General features: G+C 37.3%; 1 protein-coding gene across 4 annotated transcripts in view; it reads right to left on the reverse strand.

Moving 5' to 3' along the window:
- The window catches only part of Inpp4b (inositol polyphosphate-4-phosphatase type II B), a 793,726-nt gene that overhangs the window by 656,565 nt on the left and 115,604 nt on the right, over positions 1-21,557 (reverse strand). For all 4 annotated transcript variants that reach the window (XM_029480343.2, XM_029480345.2, XM_085843791.1 and 1 more), the window contains exon 2: positions 4,768-4,830. The gene's annotated coding sequence lies outside the window, so the exon portion shown is untranslated. The remainder of the gene's footprint in view (positions 1-4,767; positions 4,831-21,557) is intronic.

Raw genomic sequence — 21,557 nt, forward strand, 5'->3', positions numbered from 1 at the left:
TGTAAGCCAATGTAAATCAAAAATACTGGGATAGATTATGTATTTAAGCAATGATATATGGGTGCAGGCTGAGATGACATATGCATGTGGCTGAGACACAGACACACACACTGAGGGGGGGAGAGAGAGAGAGAGGGAGGAGAGAGAGAGAGAGAGAGAGAGAGAGAGAGAGAGAGAGAGAGAACTGGAATATGACAAAGATCTCAGAAGCTAATTTGTGTGTGTGTGTGTGTGTGTGTGTGTGTGTGTGTGTGTACACATATGTGTGCCACTATACATGCAAGTGTGTGTGCATGTGTGTGAAGGCTAGAGGCTGATGGGCATCTCACTCTGTCAGTCTTTTTTTTTTTCCATTGGAGTTTTTGAGGTAGCATCTCCCACTGAGCTGGGTGTTCACTGATTGAGCACCTCTGGCTGGCTGTATGCACTAAACCCTCCTGTCCCCATCTCCATAATACTTGGGTTAAAGGGAGAGACACAGCTAAGTGATCAGCCTCACATGCATCTCATTCAGCAGGTTATATAACAGTCAGTTTCTCTATATGTACATATGTAATACATAATTATAGAAGAAGACATGACTTTAAGAGAAAATATAGGAGTGGCCATAGGAGAAGTTGGAGGAGAAAAGATAAATCTGATGAAAATGTATCATACTCATTGCATGAAAAAATATATATGTATACATACATACATACATACATACATATTGTCTGAGTTTTGAGAGCACATCTTGCCTGACACAGTGACTACATCTAGGCAAAGCAGAGTCCTCATCAAACATGAGCTCTGATTTAAGCCCTGCTATAACTGCCTCACACACATTAGGCCTCAGGAGGATCCAAATTTCCACTTAAAACCATGCTTTTTTTATTATTCAGTTTCAATTTTTCATGTTCTGCTTTCTGTTGTTATTAAAATGATGGATGTGTGCTAATAATAAACAATTTGTGATACATTCTTAAAATATCACAAAATATTTATCATTCTAAATATTAGTATGTAATACATCAAGAAAAGAAAGCTACAGTAAATTCAATCTATAAGCAGTATACTTAAAAAGTATTTCTCAATGCTCTGGAATATATGTAAGAAATCATTAATACAATTTATTTAAATTTATCAAAAGTATGTTCCCACTAAAGCCTAGATTCCAGCCTAGGGTGCAAAAGTTTTGCTAAACCTTTAATTTTATATCTTAGTGTCCCCAAAAAAGTTAAATGTATTTGAGAAGAAAATCTGATGTTCATGCACAGTAAAAATAAATTACAGGGACTGGAGAGGTGGCTCAGCTGTCAGGAGCACTTACTGCTCTTTCAGAGGACATGGCTTCAGCTCTCAGATCCTACAGGGAAGCTCAGAACTGTTCATAATTCCAGTTCCATGGATTGTGATACCCTCTTCTGGCTTCTATATATACATCATCCATACAATACCCATGTAAATAAAATAAATCTAAAAGCACAGTTTAAAAATACAGTATAAATCTTAAGTATTGTTAATGAAATTCAATCTATTTTCAGATAAGGATAACAGGTAAATATTGAACAAAATAAATATATACTTATACATAACTATGTATGGAATATAGTACAATATACTATATTTTATATGATGTATATAATCACACTATATATATATATGAAAAGGACATTTTGACTTGAATAATTGAAATTTCCTTTACATTTGGATTACAAAATTATGTATATTGTAAGTTACAGATATCAAATATTTAACATAATGCAATTATACATGACAAATTATTTTAACAACCTATTTAAAAGCACCCAAATACAATGTATTCTCTTAATCCAACAGTTTGTACTCTGAGCCCCAATAACAGTTAATCCTAGACAAAATGAGCATGTCAGTCATGGTGTAGGAAAACTCCACTACATGCACACTAACATGTATGTACACATTCCTACTAGAGCCAACACAGGCAGATCATCAACACATTACTGTTAGTCACCTTATAAAGATGAATATCATAAGTGAGATGGGGTAGCACATGCCTTTAATCCCAACACTCAGGATGCAAAGGCAGGCAGATCTCTGTGTGTTTAAGGCCTGGTCCACAAAGTGAATTCCAGTAAAGAAAAAAAGAAAAGGAAGGAAGGGAGGGAGGGAGGGAGGGAGGGAGGAAGGAAGGAAGGAAGGAAGGAAGGAAGGAAGGAAGGAAGGAAGGAAGGAAGGAAGGAAGGAAGGAAGGAAGGAAGGAAGGAAAGAAAGGAGGAATGGAGGAAAGAAGGAAAGACAGGACAGGACAGGACAGGACAGGACAGGACAGGACAGGACAGGACAGGACAGGACAGGACAGGACAGGACAGGACAGGAAAGGAATACTGTAAGAGGCAGGCACTCCTGCTTAAAGGACTAACCAAGAAATCATGACATGGCCTAATTTCTCCACATCAGTTCTCTCTCCCACCCCAAGCCACTTTGTACCTGGTCTCACTCTGGCATCATTGCAAAACCATCCTAGACTGTGATTTCTTTGAGAATATTGCCCAAAATATCACACCCCCCTAAAACTTATATTTTGTTCTATACAAAGCACCTTGGTGTGACAATGAAAAGAAGCAAGTTTTGTTTCGTTGCTCTGGGAACACATGTTAAAATGTTACCATGCTGATGTTAAAAATGTTACCATGGTGATAAGATTGCCTCTGTAACCCTAACTCTTCCTCCACAACATTCCCTTCAAAGTAAGTTTCTCCACACAGTCATTCAGATCAGCATCTGAATATATTAATATGTATGGACCGCTGAGAAAAAGAAAAGAAAAAAATCTCGCAAACATATCTTGAAAAGTTTTTTTCCTCGTTCTATATTTTTATACCAGTAGCACATGTACCCAGGACCCTCCTTACTGATTTTTCCCCCAACCATCATGTTTCTCTTTCCCTACTGTTCCATCTAATACTGATTCCCCTTCAACCAGATTTTGTCTATCATCTCCCTAAACTGCCATCACTCCCCTCAACATCGTCAGTTCAACATCAGCATCCTCTGCGTACTGTCTAGGTATAAGTTACCATTATTTTCCTCACTGAAGATTCATGGATTGTGACTATAAGCAAAAGGTGACCATGGCATGATTTCAATAGGTATTTGAAAGTTTTAAGTTTCAATTTCCAGCCCCTACTTCCTCCACGCCTCCCTCCCCACCCCTTCCTCATTCTCCATTCTACTTCATAAACCAATGAGTTGACTTAGTACAGGAACCATGTGCATGGGTATAGGACCATCCACTGATGTACAGGCAGCCTATTCAGGATCATGCTCCTGAAGAAAACTGGCTCACATCCTGCCCCAGAAGCTGCCAACTGCCAATATCTCCAAGCTAGGGATGTGACCTTAGGAGCTCTATCCTCTGGGCTGGATCCTGTCTATGTGTTGTGTTGGTTGGTCACAGCTGTTGTGAGTTCATGTATGTAACGTCCATGACATGTCCAGAGGAGAGGATTTCACAGAATCCTCATCCTTCATCCTTATACCCTTTCTACTCCCCTTATTTCTTGATAATTTATGAGCCTTGGAGATCTTTTCCAGGTTCCATTTTTAAGTTTTAAAGATATATTGATGTCAATAAACTTGGAAAGAAGGCTACAACCCCAACAAAAAAACAAAACAAAACAAAAAAACCTTTAGGATATAGAACTTTTCTCAAGGAATTTGCTTCTCCTATTAGGAATTAAAGAAAACTAAAAATAAACAGAAACACCCTAATCTGAAATGTAATTTAATATTTAGCTTTGATCAACTGCAAATCAAAGCTCAGAAACAGGATTTTTTTTTCTACTAATGTCTATCAAATTTAAATTTCTTTCCTTATTTCAGTTCTCATTTTGGTTAGGTATATTCAAAAATTAATCCAAAATAAAAAGCAGTTAGTTCCTATTGCGATGCAACTATACAATATATTTCAGTATGACTCTATAAAATTGTAGCATGAAACAGAATTATCTAGATTCATTCACAACTCTAACCCATGTGAATTTTTTTCCGCAAAAGCTTTATCAGCAAAATATATACATTTTATACATCTTCATCTATACTCAATTTGTTTTCACGTATATGCCATTAGAATATTTGCATGGGTTTTCATAGTCTTAGGACAACATATGTAAATAAATCACACAGCAATTTGAAAATTTAGCAGCTAAATATGCAATCTGTTAAGCATAATCAGGCCTGCTATTCAACAACTATGTAATGTAATTCAGCCTTCCCAGAGAAAATATGTGTTTTGGGTAAGAGTATCTTCATAAAACTTGATGAAGTTTTCTATAAATCTGTATTGACGTGTTTTTGCATATTCAAAGGTAATATGCACAGCCTTCTGACTAATGCTTAAATAAAGGAAAAGCTAACATAACTATATCCTAACAAAACTCATTTCTCTCACTGCCTGCCCTTTGTAAACATAGTTCAGCATTTGGAGTTATTTTCAGAAAAGAAAGAAAGAAAAAAAGAAGAAGGAAAAGAAAGTAAAGAAAATTCAAATTCTCAAGATTTTGTTAATATAAATGAAAAATAATATCAAAAATTGATAGTTACCCATAATTTTTGTTCTATATTTTAATTTTTACTGTATACTTTATAAAGATAATGAACACCAAAAATCTTCCTTCTACTTTTTCAACAAAAAATTACTGTTTTGATGGCTCACAGAATATTTAAACTCAGTCATCAAAGAAAGTCAACAGTTCCATGTATCTAAAAAAAACTGTAAAAATATTAATTCAAAATAAGCTTTATAACCTTGGGCTGTTTTTTCATGAAACACGGCAGATCTCTTGCCAGGTGACACCATTTCTTTGGGTTCTGTGGGCAAAGAGAGAGAAGATTAATAAAAACAACCTTTCTTTTTACTCTTTAAATGCTTCTTAAAGAAGATTCATTAGTAATAAAGGTCAGAGAAGAAAATCATTTAACACCATACTCAGCTTCATTCAGCAGCTGCCCCAGGAGCCACTTGCTGTAAATGCCAAATAATTCCCCAAAGGTCCTTTCCTCCCTGCAGCTGAGAACATGGGTGACTGTGCAGATCCTCAGCCTGTTTTCTCTGATTCTCTTCTTTTCTCACACAGAAATAGGATTTGCACTTGGCAAAGAAAAGCATTAGCTCCCGTAATTTCAAAAGACAAGCTATAAGCCATGTTGGGACCCAACATTTATAGAAATACAAAAGCCTAAAATGCAATTTGCAATTATCCAAACCTACTTTCCTCCCTTTTCCTGAGAGGCTGGGCTGTGAAATATTCATGAGAGTTTGTGTCTTTCCACAGAAATCAAAAGATGACTGTAAATAATTGCAGATTACCCTCGATTCCCAAGCTTTTCTGTGCTATGAATGGGGAGGAAAGCTCTCTATGGGAGTCAGAAGTTATGGAAATATATCTTGCTCCCTCCCAGAGCATATAACAATCTTGAGGAGTGTCCCATAAAAGATTTTACTGCATCATTATCTGCAGGAGAAGAATCTCAAGTCTGAGGAACGGCTTTACAGAACGGGGTGTGCCGTACATAGGTGATAATTTTAAATTCACTTTTTAAGAGGGAGAAGCAGTATTAAATAATCGGGTATGGCAGCCATTATCAGAATAATCCTATAACTGCGATCACGACATCTCACCAGCTGTGAGAACTTGGGCAAGTAAATTAAACTCTGCATGGTTTCCTTCCCTCTGTAACACAGGGCTGATTGTGCTCCCTACTTTATAGAGTTAGCATGATGATTAAGTGAGATAAATAAATATGAAGGACATGAGACAATGCCAGACAAGCATAGCAAGTGTTGGCTAATACAATTATCAATGTAATTATTAGAATTATTAGCAACTTTCTGCTTTAGAAAGGGCTTATGGCCCCACTGAGAATCAACATCCTAGAGAGAGGCATGGTGGAGTGACTAAACCATAGCACACTGGAAATTGCCTCATTCCCCCATTGATTAATCAAAGTCTGTGATAGTAAAGGAAACACTGAATTTAAATCTTCGGCGGATACATGAAAGAGATTAGATCATGTTTTAGGAAGATAATCTATAAGCTATCAACAGCTTTCCTGCAGGATTTCCTCTTGAGTGGACTAAAGAAGCCTTCCAACAGTGTGAAATGCTTCAAGTGTCTCTTAACATATCTACCCTTGTCCTCTCTGGTGAAATATTGATTCCATTACAGAAAAACCTATGAAAAGCCAGGTTTTTATACCCTTAAGAGAAACTTTAGTAAACAAAACATAAACTGAATAAGAACTGTGCTGTATTTAGGATCACATATATCCAGACAATTATACCAAGAAATCTGAAAGCATGTTTTCTTTTCTTTTCTTTTTTTTTTTTTTGAGCAAAATTCTTTTATTTAATTGTCAGAGAAATTAAGAAAATATATTTCAGCTTGATATTCTTTTTTTATTACGTATTTTCCTCAATTACATTTCCAATCCTATCCCAAAAGTCCCCCAAACCCCCTGCCACTTCCCTACACACCCATTCCCATTCTTTTGGCCCTGGCATTCCCCTGTATTGGGGCATATAAAGTTTGCAAGTCCAATGGGCCTCTCTTTCCAGTGATGGCCGACTAGGCCATCTGAAAGCATGTTTTCATCAAACAAACATATAATATATTGAAATTATAGAATACTTTCCAAGGAAATCTGTAGGGAACTGAAAATGGTAACATAGGAAAGAATAATTTAAAAGTAATCTAAACCACAATCTATATACAGACAAGACAGACAAGTCAGCTTCCTCTGAAAATTTCTCAGGACAAAAAAACTCTTGAAAGATGGAGTCACAGTTTGGACACTGAATGTCTTTCTCTGGAAAGTCCATGTGTGGAACTCTCAGTTCCCAGGATGGTGCTACGGGGAGATGAGAAAACCTTTAGAAAGTGGGGTCTAGTGGGAAGCCCTTAGGTTGTAGGGAGCATCCCCCAAAGAGAGTAAGAACTGTTGCCCATCCTCTTTGCTTCTACTCACCCACTCCCACTTTTTAGCCCTGACGTTCCCCTGTACTGGGGCATATAAAGTTTGCAAGTCCAATGGGCCTCTCTTTCCAGCAATGGCCTACTAGGCCATCTTTTGATACATATGCAACTAGAGTCAAGAGCTCCCGGGTACTGGTTAGTTCATAATGTTGTTGCACCTATAGGGTTGCAGATCTCTTTAGATCCTTGAATACTTTCTCTAGCTCCTCCATTGGGGGCCCTGTGATCCGTCTGCTAGCTGACTGTGAGCATCCACTTCTGTGTTTGCTAGGCCCCGCATAGTCTCACAAGAGACAGCTATATCAGGGTCCTTTCAGCAAAATCTTGCTAGTGTATGCAATGGTGTCAGCATTTGGAGGCTGATTATGGGATGGATCCCTGAATATGGCAGTCTCTAGATGGTCCATCCTTTTGTCTCGACTCCAAACTTTGTCTCTGTAACTCCTCACTGATAAGTGGATATTAGCCCAGAAACTTAGTATACCCAAGATATAAGATACAATTTGCAAAACACATGAAACTGAAGAAGAACGAAGACCAAAGTGTGGACACTTTGCCCCTTCTTAGAATTGGGAACAAAACACCCATGGAAGGAGTTACAGAGTCAAATTCTCTTAATATGTTCAGAGAATCCCTAAGGAAAAATTAGCAACATTGGAATAAAACTGGACAAAATACAAACATTCCCAGTAATTGAAATCATCATAAAATAGGTTAGAAAATACTGTTTCAGAGCCAAGGACCTGGCTCAGTGCATAAAAACAACACAAAAAGTACTTGCCATGCATGTTGGCATGCATGCATGCCCTGGGTTCAGATCCCAGAAGCCATGTGAAAAGTCCCAAGTGTTAGTGCCAGCATTTGGAATGCCAGTCTGCTTGTATGAAGTGGAAGGCAGGAATGGAGGAAGCTCCAAAACATTGCAGGTCAGCTCTACTGGCACAGCAGGGAGAAACCCTGCTTAACATAGTAAATGTGGTAAAGGGGCTGAGACCAACATCTGAAGGTCATTCTCTGATCTCTGCAAGTCGGAGCCCTGCACACAGATACAGAATACACACACACACACACACACACACACACACACACACACACGCACACGCACACACACACACACACACACACAAATTCACTCACTTTCACTCACATATATACATGTGAATATATACATATATATGTATATTCTGACATGCAAACACATATGTACATAGATCCACACCCTTTTATACACACATGTACACACTGTGAACAAATACATGCACACACATCCACAAAAAGAATGTTTTAGAATCAGAAGCTCATTACATACATTTTGAAAATAGAAAATTGATGATCTGAAATACAACTAGAAAGCTTTGGATTTCTACCCATGGAAGTGGCAGAACATAAGTCTCTTCTTTCAAACCAGGCAGTCTGAGAATTTGCAGGCACTTTAAGAAATGAGTGAAACGTTTCACTCAAGCATCAGGCAGGCCTCTTCCTAGACTCTTACTACCCAGAGGTTTTTATCAAGTTCCTTTAACTCACAGAAACCGTCCTTGACTTTGAATGCAAAACTGCATATGAAAACCTCATAGGAAGAACAACAACATCAACCAACCAGACGCCCCTCCCCAAAGTTCCCAGGGACTAAACCACCAACCAAAGAGTATGCAGGGGGTACCCATGTCTCCAGCTGGATATGTAGCAGAGAATTCTGCTACATGTAGCAGAGCACTGGGAGGGGAGCCCCTTGGTCCTATGGAGGCTTGATGACCCAGGATAAGGGAATACTAGCCTGCTGAGGCGGGTGTGGGTGGGCGGGTAGGGGAGCACCCTCACAGAGGCAGAGAGGAGGGCAAAGGGGATAGGGGACTTGTGGAGAGGAATTTGGAAAGTGGAATAACATTTGAAATGGAAATAAGTAAAACAACCCATAAAAATGAAAAAAATGAAAAAAAGGAAAGAAATCATAATTTAAAGTTAATTTTCTGTTCAGAGATAGATTCTGCAATTAATTTGCTGATCTGCTGAGGCTCGCAGTCATGGGCAGGGATCTGCAGCTCCCTTTGGTTCCTTCCTTATCTATTGACTAACTTTGTGCCCTGATGTCCCCGAAGCGAAGAATGAGAAGAGCAATGGGAAGTTCACTTTCTGGCCACTGAAATCAAGGGGACTCAGGATCTGAGTCTAGCATGTGTTTAAGGCTGAGTGTGAACAAAAGTACATTTGCCCAAGTTCTTGGATGAGCCTCATCCCCTGAAATCTTTGAACTATCTATCTATCTATCTATCTATCTATCTATCTATCTATCTATCTATCTATCTACATATATATATATATATATATATATATATATATATATATATATATATATATATCAATGCAACCATAGCTCCAAGTGATACCTTTCACTTTTATCTACCAAGAATAATTCTGCTGCTAGACAGTTCTTAAGGAAGGGCCTACAGTAATGGAAAATGTGTACACTGGCCACAGTAGAAGCAGCTACATGCTGCCCAGCCACCTCCACTTGGCTGAGCTCTAGCTGCTCACTAGTCCATCTCTTTGCATTTTCTTTATCAGAAAGCAAGGTACTTCTACTCTCTCTCCTGAACTTTCAGAGACTGAATTAAGCTCTCCTTTTGACACCTCTTACCAGCACCAACAGCACCAACCTTACCTTCCTCCCTCTGTACACAGATATACCTAGATATCTAGCATATTCTCAGCCAATTCCAAATAAACCTTCCTGCAATCTCCAGACCCCAGGACCATTTTATTTTAGAGATGTAGAACTTACCTGATTCTTGTCTTGGTAATGGGGAATTTCTCCCAGGTGACCTAGTTCATAAATCATGTGAATATCTGATAGCCACTGTTGCAAAAGGGTCAATTTTTAAACAGTTTTCTATCTTGTGGTGGTGATTTTTTTCACAATTCCTGCTTATCTACAGGAAATTACCTAAAAATTACATGTCTATTGGATACTCTATTCCATTTTATGATCATTCAGTGAGTGTTATACTGTTCTTCAGTTGTATCCTTCCTGTAATATCAATCAGAGTCCCAAGTGTCTGCGTGGTGTTCTCTCATTTCCATTCTTAATAACATTCTTAAGGCTTAGGTCTTACCTCTCAGCACCAGCCAAATTTACCACCTGTCAAAAATTTAATGCCTACTTTCCCACAAAGTGATCCCCAGGTACTTTGGACTCTGTTGGTTGTATCATTTGCCACCACTGTATAGCAATTAAGTCAAGGGCTCCAATTCATTTTGACTCCTTGCATTGCCTTGTGTTGTCTTGTCTCCCCGACTATTCCACATTCCTCAAGGACAGGTGCATGCTGTGACTATTGCTGATCTCCCTTGCCACTTAATGCAATGACTAATACATCAAAAAAATCCTTAATAAGGAGATTCCACTTCATACAGATTAAATATTAATGCAGATAAAAGAGTTGACTTATGGAGCATGAATATCTCACTGTGTCTTCTGAGAACAATTGCATAGCAAGTCCTTATTTTTGCCACATCAAATATAAATTAAAAAAAAAAACTGAAGGATAAAAAGACACAGAAGATGCATGCAAGAAGTCACAGTATCACACAAAGGATGATACTACGTGGGAATATATCCAAAGGCAGTCCGTGTTTGACCTTGTTTTTCTGCCAAGGATAGCACTTGCCTCGAGGGTAATTAAGATAGTTACAAGATAAACTGAAAAGGAGAATTGGGTTTTGACATCTGGCAGAATCTTGGAGCCAAAGCAAAATCAGGTTTTACTTAGAGATAAAACAAGATTCACATAAAAATATTAGACTATGTGGAACTAGGTCATGGGTTCAATCCTCAAAATAAATAAAACACAAGACTAGTGTACAAATTGTCATTCAGTCCTTTGGTTTTAAGGATTAATAATTTAGATCCAGACTACTCCCAAAGGTATGTATGTAGCATTAGCCGGCAGTTGTGGTGTCTTTAAGAGGTAAGAGAATGAAAAAAGTTACTGGAAGTCTGTCCTTGAAGGAATATCAAAACCCTAAATAAATGACTTAATCCTTTCCTGGCCACCATGAGATAAACAAGTCTCCTCTGACATGCACCTCTTTTCATGATGCACCATCCTGACATAGGGCTAAAAAAAGAGAGCAGAATAAGCACAGAATCAAAATTAGGGACCTGGAGACCAGAAGTAACCTTTCTTTCTTATAAGTTGATTAGGCTGTGCATGATGTCACAGTGATGAAAAGCTAACTAATGTGATGTGGATGTGAAACAGGAAGACTAACTGAAGAGGAAGAGGTCAGCAAACCCTCATGTCTGTTTTCCTTGAGGGAAACACTCACATGGAAATGACATGAGGGTGAAAGGAGACCTGGGGGTAGAAAATGAACGTTCATGGCTCAGAGTTAAGATCCTCAGAGAAACTGAACTCACCACTTAGCAAATCTTGGCTTATTGTGAGGGTAATATGAGGTGTGAGAAAAGGGAATTCTGCACAAAGATGGAGCTGAGACAAGATGGCATCATCCATAGCCAATAGGAGGAGTCCAAAAAACATGGACATTCTCAAATGTCTTCAATAAAGAGTGTGTGAATATTGAGTAGGCTGGCAGAACCCACCACCCTGCCAGAAAATGAGGTCTTATTAGCCTTGTCCCTGCCCACCCTTACAAATTGCAAGACTACAGAGGGGTGAGCAGAAGACAATGGGAAGTGTCTAAAAGTACAACCGCTGAGCCAATCATCAACCTATCCGGTAAAAGAGAATGAAAATTAATGTAGCTTATGTCACTATTTTATAGATAAGAACACCAGACTAGAATGACAGACATCCATCCTTGAGTGTTATACATGAAGTATGAGGGAAAAAAACTTTTTGTGTTTATAACATCTGCTCATGTTTGGATACATTTTCCAATACTCTCCTGAGCCCACATTGTTTCTTCACCATGAATATAAAATTGTGTTATTTCTCAACATATAGAAATAAAAACTCAAATTCCATTTTAGATAAATGCAAAATAAAATCATTTTAATTAATTTATTTTTGACATTATGAAGTGCATTTAAAATCAAGACACAGATAATATACAGAAAATTGTTAGGTTTAATTTGTAAATTTAGAAATATTACTGAATTGAGAGTCATACAAAAATAAATTATGTTATCATAAAATAATCAATAAATAAAAGGGAAGTTATGACACTTGAAATAGGGTGATAAGTAAAATATTTGGAATAAGACTAATAAGACATGTTTATAACTTCTATATCAAAGACCTAGAAAGCATGTGAATGAGCAGAGAATGACAGGACATGCTCGTACATCAGAAGGCTCACTCATCAGTATGTTAATCCTCCTACACTTGACTAGTGCATTCAGTATCTCACAGTCAATTCTTAGCTATGGTAGTTTGGTTTTATTTTTTTATGACAACATTTATTCAGAAATGTAAGGATCAAGATTACCCAAGTCAATGTTAATGGATAAAATAAGAATTTGAAACTGTTGCATTTTTTACATATTAAAACTTAAAAAGTCAGGAGACATCTCAACAAAATGTTCACCATACAAGCCTGGTGACCTCAGTTCTGATCCTGAACTCATGTAAAAGTTGAATGTGAGGGTGCACATCTGTAGTCCAGGAGGCAGAGGCAGGAGAAGTACTGGGAAGCCCCAGGTCCACTGGCACAGTGAAGAGGCAAGAGACAAGCAAAGCCTTGCCTCAGAACCACATATGAGGTGAGAATGGACTTCCAAAGTTATTCTCAGACTTTACTCACACACCATGGCACACTGAACTCACATATGCATCATACACATGAAACACTATACATGTACATACACATATGCATACACACACACACATATATATATATACATGTACATATATATGTATATACATATATTTAATTAAAAACTTAATTAAAAGGTTTGATACTTAAAGCAACTATTTGATTATGTGTGTATAAACATATCTTCTTATAGGGTCCAAAAACAAACATATACAAATTGGTAGAAGGGAGGATAATTCCAAATATCTGCTTAGGGCAACAGAAGTACTAACTCTTACATAAGGAACTCTCGGCTGCATGGATTGTAGACCTAGTATATGGAAAATAAGAGAAGCAAATAACTTTAAAAGAAAGTGCCATTTTCATTGTCTTTGTAGTAGACAGTGATTTCTTAAGCATCATTTAACTGATCCATAAGAATTTTATTTGTTATTGAAATAAAAATATTATCTTCATCAAAAGATTTCAAGTAGAGAATGAGGTGCCAAGTCACAGAGTGCAAATATACTTCTTCTATACATCAGACAAATAGCTGATACTCAGAAGGTATAAAGTGATTTTCACAAATAGTAAGAAGGCAGACCACTCAATAAAACTATGCAAAAATAAATAGAAATGTCACCAAAGAAGACACACAACTTTTCAACAAAGATATTATAAAATCTTCACATTTGTTAGTACTGTGAAATGTCAGATAAAATCAGATTTGACTACATAAAGAATATAAAAAAGAAAGCTAATGGCAACGAAGAAAACAGATGTGGGAAAGTGGTACAGCTGTATCCTGATGTGGGAAGGTGGTACAGCTGTATCCTGATGTGGGAAGGTGGTACAGCTGTATCCTGATGTGGGAAGGTGGTACAGCTGTATACTGCTGGTGAGGCATGGAGTGGGTGTAGTTCTCAACAATTAGACCACTAGCATCTACTTAAAAACTGGACATTGTGCATCTTTTACCTGGGAATATCCATGTTCAGACATATAGCCATGCAAAGCATCTCATGGTTGTCAAAAATTTATATTCAGACATATTAATATGAACCCTACTTATATCAAGAGTATTAAATGACTTAAATCCCCGTTAACAGAACAGATAAATAAATGAAGATTTTTCGTAAAATCAAATGGTATATATTAATAAGAAGGAACAAAGTCCACTGACATGAAGAGTGTGATGAATATTACAGACAACGTTGAAGGAAAGAAGTCACATGCAAGGATGTTTGTGGCATGGGCAGCCTTTTGTTAGCAGCCACCTGTGTCTTCTTGGAATTCAAATGGTGAAAAGGACTACCTGTGTGATTGGATTTAGAGGCCTCTGGGGAAGTAGTAAAGGTATTTTGTTTAATCACACTTATTTGTTTATTTGGTGAGAGGAGGGCTCACAGAGATCAAAAGTCCACAGAGGTCAGAGGACAACACATATGAGTTGATTCTTTTCCTCCAGCATGTAGTCATCAGCCTTGGTACCTTGTGCTTTGGCTGCTGAGCCATCTCACTAGCCCCAGTAGTAATGGTCTAATGGCATCCTTTGGAGTTGTTCTAATCCCTAATGACTCATTTTCTCATAAGAAGAGTCCCTGGAGGATTAAGATCAAGGCAACTCACAGACCTTGCCTTCACAGGTTTAAACTTTATGGTTTTGTGGAAAGCACAGGCCCTAGGTAGGAACCTCACTTTGAGTTCTGGTCTTTGCTGGCACCTGTGGTTTGAAGTATGATACATTTTGATGGTGTTGGGTGAGCTTTGTGATTACAGGGTGATTACAGGGTGGGAGACAGCCAATACTCTAGAATGAAAGACACTTTCAACTTAGGATATTTTGAAGTAATGAAGGATTAGTTATAAAGGAACCCTGAGTATGCCAAGTACATCCTGTGGCTGCTGATACAAACTGTGTAACAGTGAGTTGTGAGAACTTCAGGAGAGCCTTCAGGATGCTGAAAATGTTTTATTTTGTTGACCTTTCTCTTATGGCAAGTGTGCTCCCTTTGAAAGACAAATTACCAAGCTGGACACTTAAGCTGTATTTGCTTTTCCATATGCTTTCTCCTAGGCACACTATCATCTTAGCTCCCAGTGTATAACCCACAGAACAAGAGGCACAAGTGGATGCTTTGTAATGATCCTTGATTTGAAAGAACATCAGGAGGAAATAAAAATGCAGAATTCATTACCATCTATAACTGCAGAACCAAGCCTTCAAGACAGTCCCACGAACAGAACATTATTCTCTAGAACAAACTGTTTTCAGTATAGCAACACATACACACTACTCAGTTTCTAAAACATATTTGCATAATACTGAACAGTGCATATGTTTGAGAGTTTTATATTTTTAATTTATACAACTTTAGTGAAGAAATGAATCAGATTGTCAGTGTGATAATCTTTGGAATTAATTGCTTTTGCAAATAGTATGAAACATACTACCAATTGTATTGCTGTGTAATTCCTAAGCTTATTGGCTTAGAAAATAATTAGCCAAGAAAAAATAGAAATGAAAGAGTCTTAGAATTACACATTAAATTTAGAAACATCTACATTTAAACTGCTGAAAGGAAATGTAAATAGAAAAATAAAGAAATAAGATAAATACATGTTTGTGCATACTTACAAGCAACCAGACAGGAAAGTCTTTTGTTTCTGTGACCCATAATTAAAACCTAGATCAGGAATCACTAATAAGAGACCTCTGAGGAGATGTTATGGTCCAGACCATTAGAAAGGTGTGCTCAATCCATGCAAGAGACAGGTAGAAAGAAAGCAAAACAACTAAGGCCAATTCCATGTTTAATGCACAAAGAGAAGGTTAGGAGAAACTCAATTCTAATCTTGTATTCTATTTCTTTAAATATACTTTTATGTGATTAACTTCAACACCTTTTCAAAGATACCCTATGATAGGTACTGGAGATTTCTTCTAGAATGACTATAAACCTCCAAACTCTCATATGCTCAGGTTTCCATAATATTTACATATAGCCTATTTATCATCCTATACACTTAGAACTCTGTCTAGGTTATTTACAATATCAAATAAAAGGTAAATGTGTGTGGGACGATGCTATATCCTTGTCAGTTAGTAAACAACATGTTTGACACAATTCAATTGTTCACCAAATATACATCCATCTCCAATCTGTTGGCTGAGTGCATGTGGGAGCCAAATGTAACAAAGTATTCATAGTTTTGCTGACCATTTTAGTCCCTCAGATATATTTGATTCTTTGCTATTTATTGAAAGAAAGAAATAAGAAAATATTTTTCATACACAACTTTGTAGGTTCAGAACTTCTGTTTCCTGAGAAATTTTAAAATTCTTTATATCTGTGCATGCAGATGACACTGAGTGAATTTAGTGGGTTCCATTCATGTGTTTATGTAAGGTTTTGTGTGTGTGAAAATGTGTGGCAACAATGGCTTAAGAAGAGGAGACTCATGAACTTGTAAGGGAAAGGGACACAAACATGGGAGGAATAAGAAGAGGAAGATAAAGGGAAGAAACCAAAAAACTACACCTTAATTAGAATTTATAATATTTATCTATCATCTATTTATTTATTTATATGTTGTGCATTACTTTCAAAGTGACTTCTTGCTCTTAATAATACACATTCAGCTCTGTCAAACCCAAGCAATTCATTGTGCTGAGTTGTTTCTTGCTCATTAATATCCATAACAACCTTTGCTCTTGTGGCTATGTATTATAGATCAAGAAGTTGACAGTTGACCCACACTTTGGTTACTCTAAGTGCCTGAGTCACAGGGCCAGTGATTAAGGATAGGATGTGTAAGCAGGTAGCTCTCAGCCTTTTATCCACAGTTTTCAGTTGAGCTAACACACCTTGCTCTTTCCATGAACAGAACAGTACTATAAAATATATTGTGTTCTTATGTCTTATTAAAATAAATTATTTCATGGCTGAAGAGATGGCTTAATGGTTCAAAGCACTGACACTGGCTGTTCTTACAGAGTTCAGTTCCCAGTACCCACCCACGGCTCATAACTCTCTGAAACTCTCCCTCCAGGTAACCCAACACCTTCTCTGGTTTCCACAGATGGTGTATACACATGGTACATATACATACATACAAAATAAAAATTAAATTGAAAACACTCACACTTATTACCTATTATTGTAGGCTAATATAGTTTATATAAATCTACAACTACAAAAATTGTCTAATTTGTGCATGTCTTTGTAGTTTTCTATATTTTTCAAGTACTCACTAATATTACAAACATACTGTCTTGAGTTTGCAGTGTGTGGTCTGTAAGACAGTGTATTCAGTATTCAGTTTTCCTTGAAGCACACATACACCTCCAATAGCTTTCTTTAGATTACTTCTTTACATATTTCATTATGGTTTTTTAACACCTTTGATTTCATGCCAGTATCAGAGTGAAATTGAAAGACCCTAGATCCATTATACTCAGAGAAGTAGGAAACCCAGAGGCATCCCCATTGTTGACTGAACACTCATTAGACACAACCCAGAGGAACGGAGTAAGATTCCTCATTTCCTAAGTACCAAAGGAGAGCTAAAGGCATAATAAAATTCAATAAGGCTGACCATATGGTAAAGCCTTTAAACTAAATGATTTTTAAAATCTTTTCTTTAATTTATGTCCCTGGGTTTGGTGAAAGAAAGTCTTATCAACTTTAGCACAAAGTGTATTAAAATTATTATAGAGTGTTTCATTATCCCTATCTATTGTTTCTGACAGCAATATTATTAAATTTGAATAAATTCATTATCGAGGACTTAGGAAAGTTTCTCTTTAGCCATATTTAGTTCAAAGTGCAAAGCTGTCTGTTTGTATGCCTCTGTACTCCCTACTGGAGACACAAATGTCACCAACTGCCACTCTGGAGAACTGACATGTCTAAGAGCTGATGAGCAAATGTCTATGCAAGTTCCTAAGGCAAGAGATTAACAGAAAAAGAGCTAGTGTTTGATCAAATTCCTGTGTGACCTAATGCTGCATTATGGCATAGAGCAGATCTCAGTCTTTCTGAGTCCTCACCAGCATACCTTTAGTTCTTACATATACACTTGCAAGCTGCCCTGTAGATTTCTTGCTCTTGCCATAACTTATCATAGAAAAGTTCCAGATGAATAATTGATTTGTGGTATTCAATTCTTGCTTCATGCTAAAAAAAAAAAAAAAACCACTCTCAACAATGAAGCATACTGAGTGTGTGTGTGTGTGTGTGTGTGTGTGTGTGATCTCACTGAAAAACAAAATCAGCTTCAAAATCCAGAAATCAGTGTAAAAAAAGTCAGTCTCATTTCACTTTTTAAACTAAGATAAAATTATACATTCTGTTGTTATTGTATGCTATTTTGTTTTGTTTACTATTAAATAAAATACCAATACTCAAATCTTTAAAAAAAAGTTTTTTATCCTATGGTGTTTGAGAATTGTCTCCACAGGCTCATATTTTTTTTAATATTTTTCCGTTTTTTTTTTTTACTAGCAATATGTTGAGTTTCATTATAACATCTACATACATTTGTTTTAACTTTCTTTTCTTCCCCACGATGCTCCCCTTGCTCCGATGCATCCTTCTCTTTGGTTCCCACCTTCCCAGAAGGTGATTATTTTTCTTCTGTTTCCATGATGTCACACTTTCTTACCCACTCATTTCTGCTTCCCTCACATTAGGATTCTTCAAACAGTCTCATCATTTCTCTCTTCATTGATGTTCTACATATAGATTTACATAAATATCTGTTTTACTATTTTATCCAAAGAGACCTGTGTGGCTTTGCTATTGAGTATTTGACTCCTGTTTAATGGAACTGTCTGGGAAAGAATTAGAAGGTTTGGCCTCATGGAAGGAGTGGGCTTTGAGATCATTCCCAGTTAGCTTTCTTTCTGTCCCATGGTTGTGTCTCAGGATGTTACCTCTTAGCTAATGCTTCATTGCCATGCCTGCCTGCCTGCTGCCATTCTCCCTCTTATGATGCCTTGGGCTCACACTCTGAAATTATAAGACTCTATAAACTATTTTTGTCAAAAAGTTACCATGGTCCTAGTGTCTTATTACAGCAATAAAAAAAGAAACTAAAGCATACCCTTCTCTTTGATACTGGATATTGTTTTCTAAAATATGAACTAGATACAATAACAATTTTAATTTTCTTGAGGATATAATATCAAAGAAAATAATTACTTTTATATTATTATCAATAAGAAAGAAAGGGACATCTTTCTTTGAGTGTGAAGTGGGCATTACACAGGGATAAAAAGTTATTGTTAGATTTTTAGTGTTTAGAACCATATTACAGTTATGTAAGATAATATTTGTTTCTGGAATGTGAAAAATTGCTAACATACTAGAACATAGCACCAGGCATGAATATAAAATAAAATAATACTAAAAGCAACAAAAACAGAAAGGAAGAGGGACTTTGGACATCTATAAAAGATCCCAATAATTGTGAAATTTAGTAGTAAAAAAGTAAGGCCAAATTAGTTGTAAGTTTATTGAATTAAAAGTAATAACAAAAGTGTGTTTTGTAGTTATAATGCCACAGTGGGACTGGAGAGATGGCACAGCAGTTAAGAACACTGACTGCAGCTGGGCAGTGGTGGCGCATGCCTTTAATTCCAGCACTTGAGAGGCAGAGGCAGGTGGATTTCTGAGTTCAAGGCCAGTCTAGTCTACAGAGTGAGTTCCAGGACAGCCAGGGCTACACAGAGAAACCCTTCCCCCAAAAAACAAAAAAACAAACAAAAAATGAACACTGGCTGCTCTTTCATAAGGCCCGGGTTTGGTTCCCATCACCCAAATGGCAGCTCTCAAGTATCTGTAACTCCATTTTGAGGAGATCTGATAACTTCTTCAGGCCTCCTAAGGCAACAGGCATGCATATAGTATGCAGCTATAAGTGCCGGACAAATACCCATACACATAACATAAAAGAATTTTTAAATGTATTTTAATGGCATTAAAATGTCATGTTACCTTTGAAAATTGCTGTGAAGACAGTATTTTACTGACTCTTGCTCAAGCTAATCACATTGATCACTGTCTAAATCTTTATAATGCTATCTAAGAAAGATAATTTTAAAAATGCGTTCATTTCTGAGATATTCTGGCTTGGTCCAGAGAAGACAATTTTCCCAATAAGTGCTTTCTGTGCATAACTCATTGAGAATTATATGGGCTAGACCTAGACCCCACACACATATGTAGGACATATTCAGCTTGATCTTCATGCTATTCTTCCAACTTCATGCTGGTCTCCCAACAACTGGAGCAGGGGCTTTCCCTAAATCTGTTGGCTGCCTGTGGATCCCATTCCACTTGGGCTGCCTTGTCCGGCTTCAGTGAGAGTGGATGAACCTAGCCCTGCAGTAACTTGATGTCCCAGGGAGGTCCTCCCAATTCTCAAAGAAAGGGGACACCGAGAGGAAGTGGGCTGTAATAGGAAAGTAAAGCGAATAAATAAATTAACCTGTAAAAATATATGACTTTATAATAATTTCATTGTGCAAAATAACTAACATTTTATTAAAATCACTCAGTACCCCTGAGAGCTGTGTCTCTAGTTGCATATGTAGCAGAGGATGGCCTAGTCAGCCATCAATGGGAGGAGAGGCCCTTGTTCTTATGAAGATCATATGTCCCAGTACAGGGGAATGCCAGGGCCAGGAGGCGGGAGTGGGTGGGTTGTGGAGCATGGCGGGGGGGAGGGTATATGGGACTTTGGGGATAGCATTTGAAATTTAAATGAAGAAAATATCTAATAAAAAATCACTCTAAAGTAATTTTAAGAAAATCTTTTGCCATGCTGGGCTAAATTAATTCTTCCCACGTGATCACATGATTTTATAGACATCAGAAACTTCTGTAGAGAATATAAACAAACAAAAAACAGATAAAAACATAATGGTGAGGGGCTCGTGAGATGGCTCAGCGGTTAAGAGCACCGCCTGCTCTTCCAAAGGTCCTGAGTTCAAATCCCAGCAACCACATGGTGGCTCACAACCATCAGTAACAAAAATCTGATGCCCTCTTCTGGAGTGTCTGAAGACAGCTAGAGTGTACATACATATAGTAAATAATAAATAAGTAAATAAATCTTAAAAAACATAATGGTGAAAGTATATACAGGAAAACAGAAATAACATCTAAATACAAGACTACTAAACAATCTGGCAAAGTATGAAATATAATGTGATGCTCTATAATCTATGATCAAAGAATGATTTACAGGTCACAGAGTCTAGCGGCCACCACTGCTATTATTGTGCTAACTGTACATAGTATTACACCAAATCCCATACATTAATGTATCTTTCAACCTTTTTATTAAAAAAAGCTTCTTTTAGTGGTAGATTATGATTAACAGAGAGATCCACAAATACCCAGTTTGCAGAGAATTAAGAGACTGCTGTGTGCTCAGCTTAAATGAAACAAATGCATCAGCGTTTCTCCTCCCAAGGCTCAGAGATCACTGGGAAAGAGCAGACAGAAAGATTGCATGAGCCAGAAGATCAAGGAGTTTGTTCTAAGATTGTGTCTCCTACTACCATCAGAAGTTGTACCTGCGAAGTCACATGATTGCCCAAATGTTAGATGCACAAGGATGACACCAATAAAAATGTCAAACTAGATGGAGAAGAGACCTCATGCCCATGAGGTCTCAATCCTACACAAAGAACCACCAGGAACTGAGTGAAGCTGGGAGTGGGAGAAGTGGTCTTCCCTGGGGAAGCATGCCAACTAGCTGTTCAGTTTCAAATGTTCAGCCCGAGAGCAA

The sequence above is a fragment of the Mus caroli genome, unplaced genomic scaffold (assembly GCF_978045245.1).
Source record: "Mus caroli unplaced genomic scaffold, Mus_caroli_1 scaffold_10, whole genome shotgun sequence".
NCBI lineage: Eukaryota > Metazoa > Chordata > Mammalia > Rodentia > Muridae > Mus > Mus caroli.